This window comes from Culex pipiens, chromosome 2 (assembly GCF_016801865.2).
Source record: "Culex pipiens pallens isolate TS chromosome 2, TS_CPP_V2, whole genome shotgun sequence".
Classification (NCBI taxonomy): domain Eukaryota; kingdom Metazoa; phylum Arthropoda; class Insecta; order Diptera; family Culicidae; genus Culex; species Culex pipiens.
The window spans coordinates 161,239,286-161,250,147 of NC_068938.1; the positions used below are offsets into that span (position 1 = coordinate 161,239,286).

The window sequence follows — 10,862 nt, forward strand, 5'->3', positions numbered from 1 at the left end:
TATCCTGTATAATTTCAAGCAAACCATCCTTATTTTAAAAAGTTTACAGTTCGGTTTGACGGAGGCGTGTGACGGTTCTTGGGAGCAAATAAAATAAAAGATTCTTAAATTTAAAAATTCTAAACTTCTAAAATTCTAAAATTCTAAAATTCTAAAATTCTAAAATTCTAAAATTCTAAAATTCTAAAATTCTAAAATTCTAAAATTCTAAAATTCTAAAATTCTAAAATTCTAAAATTCTAAAATTCTAAAATTCTAAAATTCTAAAATTCTAAAATTCTAAAATTCTAAAATTCTAAAATTCTAAAATTCTAAAATTCTAAAATTCTAAAATTCTAAAATTCTAAAATTCTAAAATTCTTAAATTCTTAAATTCTTAAATTCTTAAATTCTTAAATTCTTAAATTCTTAAATTCTTAAATTCCTTAATTCTTAAATTCTTAAATTTTTTAATTCTTAAATTCTAAAATTCTAAAATTCTAAAATTCTTAAATTCTTAAATTCTTAAATTCTAAAATTCTAAAATTCTAAAATTCTAAAATTCTAAAATTCTAAAATTCTAAAATTCTTAAATTCTAAAATTCTAAAATTCTAAAATTCTAAAATTCTAAAATTCTAAAATTCTAAAATTCTAAAATTCTAAAATTCTAAAATTCTAAAATTCTAAAATTCTAAAATTCTAAAATTCTAAAATTCTAAAATTCTAAAATTCTAAAATTCTTAAATTCTTAAATTCTTAAATTCTTAAATTCTTAAATTCTTAAATTCTTAAATTCTTAAATTCTTAAATTCTTAAATTCTTAAATTCTTAAATTCTTAAATTCTTAAATTCTTAAATTCTTAAATTCTTAAATTCTTAAATTCTTAAATTCTTAAATTCTTAAATTCTTAAATTCTTAAATTCTTAAATTCTTAAATTATTAAATTCTTAAATTCTTAAATTCTTAAATTCTTAAATTCTTAAATTCTTAAATTCTTAAATTCTTAAATTCTTAAATTCTTAAATTCTTAAATTCTTAAATTCTTAAATTCTTAAATTCTTAAATTCTTAAATTCTTAAATTTTTTAATTCTTAAATTCTAAAATTCTAAAATTCTAAAATTCTAAAATTCTTAAATTCTTAAATTCTTAAATTCTTAAATTCTTAAATTCTTAAATTCTTAAATTCTTAAATTTTTAAATTCTTAAATTCTTAAATTCTTAAATTCTTAAATTCTTAAATTCTTAAATTCTTAAATTCTTAAATTCTTAAATTCTTAAATTCTTAAATTCTTAAATTCTTAAATTCTTAAATTCTTAAATTCTTAAATTCTTAAATTCTTAAATTCTTAAATTCTTAAATTCTTAAATTCTTAAATTCTTAAATTCTTAAATTCTTAAATTCTTAAATTCTTAAATTCTTAAATTCTTAAATTCTTAAATTCTTAAATTCTTAAATTCTTAAATTCTTAAATTCTTAAATTCTTAAATTCTTAAATTCTTAAATTCTTAAATTCTTAAATTCTTAAATTCTTAAATTCTTAAATTCTTAAATTCTTAAATTCTTAAATTCTTAAATTCTTAAATTCTTAAATTCTTAAATTCTTAAATTCTTAAATTCTTAAATTCTTAAATTCTTAAATTCTTAAATTCTTAAATTCTTAAATTCTTAAATTCTTAAATTCTTAAATTCTTAAATTCTTAAATTCTTAAATTCTTAAATTCTTAAATTCTTAAATTCTTAAATTCTTAAATTCTTAAATTCTTAAATTCTTAAATTCTTAAATTCTTAAATTCTTAAATTCTTAAATTCTTAAATTCTTAAATTCTTAAATTCTTAAATTCTTAAATTCTTAAATTCTTAAATTCTTAAATTCTTAAATTCTTAAATTCTTAAATTTTTAAATTCTTAAATTCTTAAATTCTTAAATTCTTAAATTCTTAAATTCTTAAATTCTTAAATTCTTCAATTCTTCAATTCTTCAATTATTAAATTCTAAGGAGTTAAAAAATTTCTATGCTATTTTACATTTTTTTTGTAGAAGTTTAGTTGTTAATGTGGGAAGCTTTATATGATAAAAATATCAAAGTACTGTTACAGTAGGTGTTGTCAGTATAAAAAGTATTTAAATTTTGTTTCAAGTATTCAAAGCAATCAAAGTAATCAAGTATTAAAAATGTTCCATGCATTCAAAATATTTGATGTATTTTAAAAATGTATTTCAAGTATTTCAAGCATTTCAATAATTTCAAGTATTTGAAGTATTCAAACTATTCAAATACTTCAAATATTTTATGTACAATTTGGAAACTTCAAGTATTTAAAGTATTAAAAGAATTATTTTGTTTTCAAATATGTTTAGTATATAAAGTATTTAAAATATTTCGAATATTAGAGGCATATCAAGTATTTCAAATATTTGTACTTTATCAAGTATTTCGAGTATTCAAATTATTTGAAGTAAACAAATATATAACGTATTTTAATTATTTAAAGTACGTCAAGTATTTAAATCTAATCTAATCTAACACAAACGAAGCCAGTCCGATGAATGCATGCTAGAAAGTATTGTGATTGGATTACGTCTTTAAAACTTTCCTTGATAGTATTACACTTTTTCGTTTGACACTTTTTTTTTGTTGTTTGACAAACTCATACTATCATACCAAACGTTTGGTGGTAAGTGTAAGCTCTGTGTAAAGAGGGTGTCAAACTAAAAAATTACCCGGTTCGTTTGACAACAATTGGTGTCAAACCATATTAGTATTCAAGTATTGAAAGTATTTGATGTATTTAAAGTATTCGAACTTTATCAAGTATTTCAAGTATTGCATTGCATTAATTTTATGCATTCATAGTATTTGAAGTAATCAAATATTTTACGTATTCCAATTATTGAAAGTACTTCAAGTATTTCAAGTATTTGAATATTCAAAATTGTTCATAGTATTCATAGTATTCGAAGTTAATCATGTTTTTCAAATATTTTATGTTTTGTAAAGAATTTCAGGTACTTCAAGAGTGTTATGCATTTAAAATATAATAATATATATAAACAAATATTTTGAATATTTAAAGCAATTGAAGTACTTCAAGTATTCAAAGTATTGAATATTAAGTATTTAAAGTATTTAAAGTATTTAAAGTATTTAAAGTATTTAAAGCATTTAAAGTATTTAAAGTATTTAAAGTATTTAAAGTATTTAAAGTATTTAAAGTATTTAAAGTATTTAAAGTATTTAAAGCATTTAAAGTATTTAAAGTATTTAAAGTATTTAAAGTATTCAAAATATTTAAAGTATTTAAAGTATTAAGAGTGTTTAAAGTATTTAAAATATTTAAAGTATTTAAAGTATTTAAAGTATTTAAAGTATTTAAAGTATTTAAAGTATTTAAAGTATTTAAAGTATTTAAAGTATTCAAAGTATTTAAAGTATTCAAAGTATTTAAAGTATTTAGAGTATTTAAAGTTTTTAAAGTATTTAAAGTATTTAAAATATTTAAAGTATTTAAAGTATTTAAAGTATTTAAAGTATTTAAAGTATTTAAAGTATTTAAAGTATTTAAAGTATTTAAAGTATTCAAAGTATTTAAAGTATTCAAAGTATTTAAAGTATTTAGAGTATTTAAAGTTTTTAAAGTATTTAAAGTATTTAAAATATTTAAAGTATTAAAAGTATTTAAAGTATTTAAAATATTTGAAGTATTTCAATCAATTTAAGTTTTGAACGTTTTTAAAGTATTTAAAGTTTTTAAAATATTTGAAGTAATTCAATCAATTTAAGTTTTGAACGTATTGAAAGTATTTAAAGTATTGAAAGTATTTAATGTATTTAATGTATTTCAAGTATTTCAAGTATTTCAAGTATTTCAAGTATCTCAAGTATTTCAAGTATTTCAAGTATTTCAAGTATTGCAAGTATTTGAACTATATCATGTACAATATACACAAACTATCATGGACAATATTTAAAACAATTCTAATATTTAAAGCATTTCAAATAAATCAAGTTTTTCAGGTATATCAAGTATTTGAAGAATTTAATGTATTCAATGCATGAAAATTCTTCAAATATTTCTAAAATTTTAATTATATTAAGTACTTGGTATATCAAGTAATTTCAAGTATTTTTGATCTAGCAATTTATTCAAGTATTTCAAATATTTAAAGTATTCCAAGTATTCATAGTAATCGAAGGACTACAATATTCAAAGAATACAACATATTTTAAGTTTTTAAAGTATTTCAATTATTTTAAGCATTGATTAAATTTTAGGTGTTAAAAGTATTTGAAGTTTAAAAAGTATTTCAAGAATATTAAATGTTTTAAGTATTAGAAGTCAACTATAACAAGTATTTCAAGTGTTTCAAGTATTTCAACTTTCAACTTCAATAATTTCAATATTCGAAGTACTCAAAGTATTTGAAGTAATACAATATTTTGAGTATTTAAAATATTTGAAGTATTTAAAGTATACTCGAAGTACAAGAATTTAATTGAATACTAGCACTAAAAGAATTCAAAGCATTCCAAATATTTTATGTTTGAAATTTGATATACTTGAAATACTTTGAATACTTTCAATGTTAAGTATTTCAATTATGTGAAGTATTGAATGTATTGAAGGAAGTTCAAGTGTTTAAAATATTTCAAGTATTTTAATTATATCAAGTATTTCAAGTATATTAAGTACTTCAAGTATTTTAAGTATTTCAAATAAATCAAGTTTTTCAAGCATATCAAACACTTCAAATACTTGATAGACTTCTATCAAGTACTTGAAGGGTTTGAAATATTTTAAGTTTTTAAAAGAATTCAAAGTACTGCAAGTATTTAGAGTATGAAATAATTTGAAGAAAATCAAGTATTGCATTAATTTCATGCATTCAAAATATTTCAAGTAACCAAATATTTTACGTATTTCATTTATTTTAATCTTAATGTATTTAAAGTATTGGAATATTCAAAAGTATTCATAGTATTCAAGTGACAAAAATAATTCAAGTATTAATCATATCTGAAGTTTTCTCCAGTTGTTTTTGGCATTGAAAGCATTCTAAATAATTCAAGTATTTGGAATATATGAATTATTTCAAGTATTTAAAGTACTTCCAGTATCCTAAGTATTTCGAATTTGAAATAATCAAATATTTTAAGTATTTAACCATCGGATAATCGAACTTCGGATAATCGAAACTTCGGATAATCGAGTCTGGACTGTATTTTGAAATTTCCAAGTATTTCAATTATTTTTAATATTTCAAGTAAATCGAGTATTTAAAGTATTTCAAGTGATTCAAATATATTAAGTATTGCGAGTATTCAAAGTGTTCAAGTATTCAAGTAATCAAGTACTCAAGTATATAAAGTATTTAAAGGACTCAAAGTATTCAAGAAGAATTCAAGTAAGAATTTTATAAATTCAAAGTATTTTTCCATTTATTTATATATTTTCAAAAAAAAACTTCAAATATTTTAAGTATTTGAGGCATATCAAGTATTCATGTATTTTATTTATATCAAAACTTTAAATTATCAAAACAAGCAAAGTAATAAAAATATTGAAAGTATCAAAACAAATTAAAGTATTTCACTTCTTTTAAGTATTTAAAATACGAAATGCTTTAAAAAAACCCCAAACATTTCAATTATTTTAAGTATTTCAAGTATATCAAGCATTTGAAGATTTACATGTATTTCAAGAATTTTAAATATTTATTGTATTTAAAGTATTAAAATATTTCGAATGAAATATACTCTAATATGAAATACTTTCGAATTTAATACTTCAAGTATTTAAAGTTTTTTCATGTATTTTTAGTATTCAAATATTTAAAATATTCAAAGTATTTAAATATTTGAATTACTTGAAATTCGCTTTGAATTTAAAATACTTGGTCATACAATTTCTACATTTTTGTATGACCCAATCTCACACCCAGTACTGTAATGTTTGAAAAAAAAAATTAAAATACTTGATACATTTGATTTCTTCAAGGAATTTTATTTTTGAAATATTTTCCACAATGGATCCACAATGGATCTATAAATTTTAAAATATTTATATATCGATAATTATTCGGAACATTTCAATACTTCTAATCGTTAAAATTTATTTAAATGCTTAAAACTTTTCAAATAATTGAAAGCATTTGTAAACTTCTTTGATGCTTTCAAAACACATAAAATATAAAAATTACTTAAAATACACTTGAATACGTTAAATTCCTTGAAATATTTTCAAGACTTATTATTTTGAGTTTGGTTAAAAACTTTGAATATTAGAAATGCTTTAAATGCTGAAAAAAAATTTAAGTTGAAATACTTCATATATTTGGAAATATTTGAATTACTTAATTCTAGATTAAATTTTCAAAACAACCTATCCCTCATGGGTTTCCTATACAGATAGGGCCTTTTGAAAATTTAATCGAGAATTATTCGAAACTCATGAATTCTTGAATTTATCGAAATATTTTGAAAAACTTAGAAATGCCTAATATTTAAATACTCTAAATACTTCGAAATCATCAAATACCTACCTGAAACATTTTGCTTGTAATATATTATCGTTATCTTTAACAAAGGATAAACTTCATGCTTCTCATATGCAACAACTTTTTCGAAGACACCAAAGCTCTAAAGCTACACCATTTTGTAACAAAATTCGAAAAAGATACAAGAAATCAAAATGGTCTGCTTCTACTCACCCGTTACATTAACATTGTGTGTTCTATCTTCAGGGCAAGCTCGTTTTTCTTTTTGACCTGCTCAGATAATTAAAGTGGAAGAAAATATCCAGAAGGTCATGCCTGTCCTCCACGTTCACCTTCCGGATGTCCCGGCCAGCCTGAAAGATTCATTTTTTCGCTAGGCGGTGATCATATGAACTTTCTGGTTCCCGCTTGAGTTTTCTTCGGATTTTTGTTCACTATTTCTTCCTCATGAACATCTTGAAATTTCACATTGTTATTGTTGCTCACTTCCGGCCTGAATTGCTCCACATTGTTTTTTCTTTTCGTAAATTCGCACCATTCCACAACACCCCCTCCCCCACCCGTTCACCAATCAATCAACATTACAATATCGTACGAGCAAGTTCAGTCCGCTCTCCGCCGCAGGCTGCGCGCAGTTCTGAACTGGCAGATCGGACACGTCAGGTCGCTGCGGCTCATTCCCCACGCCAAGCGGCCCACCACCATCCCAGCCCATGGTCCAGCACGCCCCACTGAGTGCCGTTGTTCCACCGATAGCCGCCCCAGACAGGGCTCGATCTGATGGCCCAAATGGCCGCTACAGCGGGAGGTGTGGCGATCGGTTCCGCCGTCGGTCACACTATTGACCACACCATGACTAGCATGTTCTCCGGTTCGGAGTCGAAGGAAGCGGTCCGGTTCCGCGGCAGTCCCGCAGATTGCTGCTGCCCCGGAAACGAACGCCAGCGGGCATTTTCGTGCGCCCAGAACTCTCCGGCAAAAAAAACACAGCACTACCGCGGTCCGCACACGGCACTCTTCCGGCAGCTATTTTTCCTATATTTATAAAAAAAAAAAATCACAACACGTATCAAGAACCGGAACATGGTCCACGCCGTGCTCCAGATTCTACGAAAAACCGAACGAATTTGCAGAACGAACCAGCACGCGGTAGAGAAAACGCAGAAAACGTACACATTATAAATTTGGCTAAGTCCAAATCTGACAGCTCGCTGCTGCGTCAGAAATGCAATATTTCAACTGTTTACAGAGGGTTCTGTGCATCACCGCTAGGAGGCGTCATAATTTGAGCCATGCGACCCCTTTTTTTGGAAATGCGAACTAATTTGGCTCGACTTGGATTTTGGCTGTTTTACTGGGACACGGCGGGCCAGGTGATCTTATCACCGTTCGGGTTCGTTTTCCGGTGGGAGACGTCCAATCGGACGATTTCAGCGTGGCGCACTTTTGGGGGGCACACACCGAACTGTGCTGGAAGATTAACGATCAGCTGGGCACTGCGGGACGGGTTCGCGGTGAGCACTAGCGGGGATGGGTGATTAATCACCGGGGGGAATTGTTTTCCACTGTAGCAGATCGAACGGGGTGAAATTAAAACGCGGCGCAAAACTTGAGGGCAAACGCGACTACTCCGTGCGAGTTCAAACTTTTATTTGTGAACGTAAACAAATCCTCTTCTTCCCTTTCCCTTCTCCTCTTCCTTCCTCATCCGTCGGTGACAGTTCTCGCTGCCACCTACTACTGTCATTCGTTCCAACCTATCTAGATAGCGCTGTGCGCTTTTTCTGTTTACGGGTACAGGGACAATTCGATTTTGATCCCCAACACTGCCAAAAACAGAGCTATTATGTATTCTGAGTTTTATTTAAAGATCTATTTTAAAGTTTTTATTTGAAATTTATTCACTATTTTTTCTAAAAAACATGTTTTGAATAAACAATCTACAAAACTATCATTTGAATTTTTGACGTCTTGTGTCAATTAAAACATATTCAAATATAATAATATCAAAAAATGAATTAACCCTCTACAACCCAACCCCGCCTTTAGACGGGCTTCGATTTAAAAAATCGCCAAAAATCCACTTTTCAACCAATTTTTGATCTTTAAAAAGCATTGGAAAGAAGAACTCTTAAAATTTTAGATAATGTATGGGTTGGAAGTTTTACTTGTTTTATGTGACTTTGCCAATGTTTTTTAAAATGTCATTTTTTTAGAGGCCATCTTTAGCAGTGTTTTTTACTAACATTTCTTATATTTTAAGTAAAAAGAAGTATGCAGTAATTTTTCTAGTGCCCCAGACTATGACTTTACACATTTATTTACAATTTAAATGATAATGGTGCCATTTTATAGCAGAAAATGTGAAAAACATGCAAAAAATTTAAAAAGTTACTGTAAAAACATGAAACAAATAGATAGGCAAAATGTAATTATAGGAGATAAGATAAAAGCAGATTAAAATACTAAAAATGAAACAAAAAAAACATAAAACAAGAGAAGTAAAGTTTTTCGTAGAACAAAAGTTGCTCAAAATGACCTCCTGAACACGGGAAAAATAAAAAAAATCGAAACAAAATTTGGGCCGTAGAGGGTTAACATAATTTGATGGTTCTATCCCAGGCGCCAGAATGGGATTGAATCACTGCCGTTACCAAGATACGTATTTTTCATAATTGGATAGTAGTTTAGTATGCCTGTATTATATGGACGAACATAAATTGAATATATTTTTATTCTCTATGCCTATAGGTAACCTTTGCAACTGATAAATTTTCAAAACAATTCATTTCTTAATAATCCTGAATTATTTATGTTAAAATTTATTCTTCAAGGATCTACTTTGAATTGCAAAGCTTCATGCTAACCCTACAACAGTCCTCATTATTCCATCGTTTAATCCTAAAAGCTCCAAACAACCATTTAAGCGTTCATCTCATTTCTCATGTTCACTCATTTGGCACAAAAGCCTCTCCCGGAGAAAAAGTGCAGTACAAACATAAACACCTCCCAACATTAGCATACCTTCAACTGCCACCCAACTATTCCCCTCCCTAGTTGCACTTTAGGCCTTCTCACTACTGAGAAGCTCAGTGCAACTTGCAGCACCCGTACACCGTTCTGCACTCTCACACCCAAGACTCACGGTCTGCGACGTCGTCGTCGACTGTGTCGTACGGGGGTGGAAAAACATTAGAAAAACAATTAAATGTTATGTCAGTCACAACAAAGCTTTTAAAACCCGACGACCCGGAGCGGAGAGCAGCCCGGGCCTGCTCCGGAATGGCCTAAATTGTATTGCTCGGTCTTGCCCGGATGTGACCATCGACGACGTCACCTTAGTTGTCTCGACTGTTTGAGGTTAGGTTGGGAAAGTAATCTAAGGACGTCCCCCTTTAAAGCTCGGCTCCATGAGTCAGCGTAGACGCGTGAAATCTAGGACAAACTTCTTGGTGCACTGCTTTCCATGTGTTGTCCTCGAGACTCTCGAGCATCGTCACCAGAGGACCTCACACTGGGCCCGCGTCCACAAGAGGAACGAGAAGGACAACCGGAACGACGACGGAAGTGCTGGTTGAATGACTTGTGTACTGGCAGGGCGGGCTGGGGTTGTTCAACTTTGCTGCACCATATGGGAACGGCCTGGCACTTTGGCATGTTCCGTCGTCGGTTGGCCACGGAGGGTCATGGTGGGGGGTTGAGGGTCTGCTGCATAGTGTAGAGTGCAATTCTGGGTGCATAAATGTTTTAGAGGAAGCTCTGGTTGGCACTTGGTTCAGCGTTCTGGACTAAACAAGGCCGTACGCGTAAAGTTGGCTCACCCTGTGGGGATTGTGTATTGGCGAGTGTCGAGTCCTTCAGATATCCGGGACTCCGGGAATTCTACCCCACATTTGTAGAATACATCAGCTGGTAATGGGACCGCCCATTAAAGCAAGACGTTATGGATGTGGTGATGGGATACCCGACTAAACTGTATGACGTTGCAACAGTGCAGTATCAGCTGGAACAGTTACCGACCGTCGATTTGTGGTAATGAAGTTCGGAATCTCGTATAACGGTTGTTGTGCTCAGGACTGAGTTTTGCGGTTAGTGACGATTTTAGTAAAAGAAAACCTGTGAAGCTAACATAAGGGTTTTTCATAAAACACTACGACACTTTTTTTGGAGATTCCAGACCTATTTCTAATTTTTTAATTATTTTTATCAGATTTTTTTTTTTTTGCTTATTGAACCTGAATTTATTTTTTTATAATCTGATGTTATTTTTTGATGTAAAAGTATTTGAAACTTCACTAAAATACTCTTAAAAATGTATGCAAAGGCTTACTTTACCGTATTTTTTAGGTAACATGCATCGCACACCATCACTTCCCACATTTC

The 10,862-nt window shown here is 28.4% G+C and overlaps 1 pseudogene; it reads left to right on the forward strand.

Annotated features, from left to right (window-relative positions):
* The first annotated feature begins 6,673 nt into the window (after nucleotides 1-6,673).
* On the forward strand, nucleotides 6,674-7,526 carry LOC128092690 (coiled-coil-helix-coiled-coil-helix domain-containing protein 2-like; annotated as a pseudogene).
* Nucleotides 7,527-10,862: the final 3,336 nt, after the last annotated feature.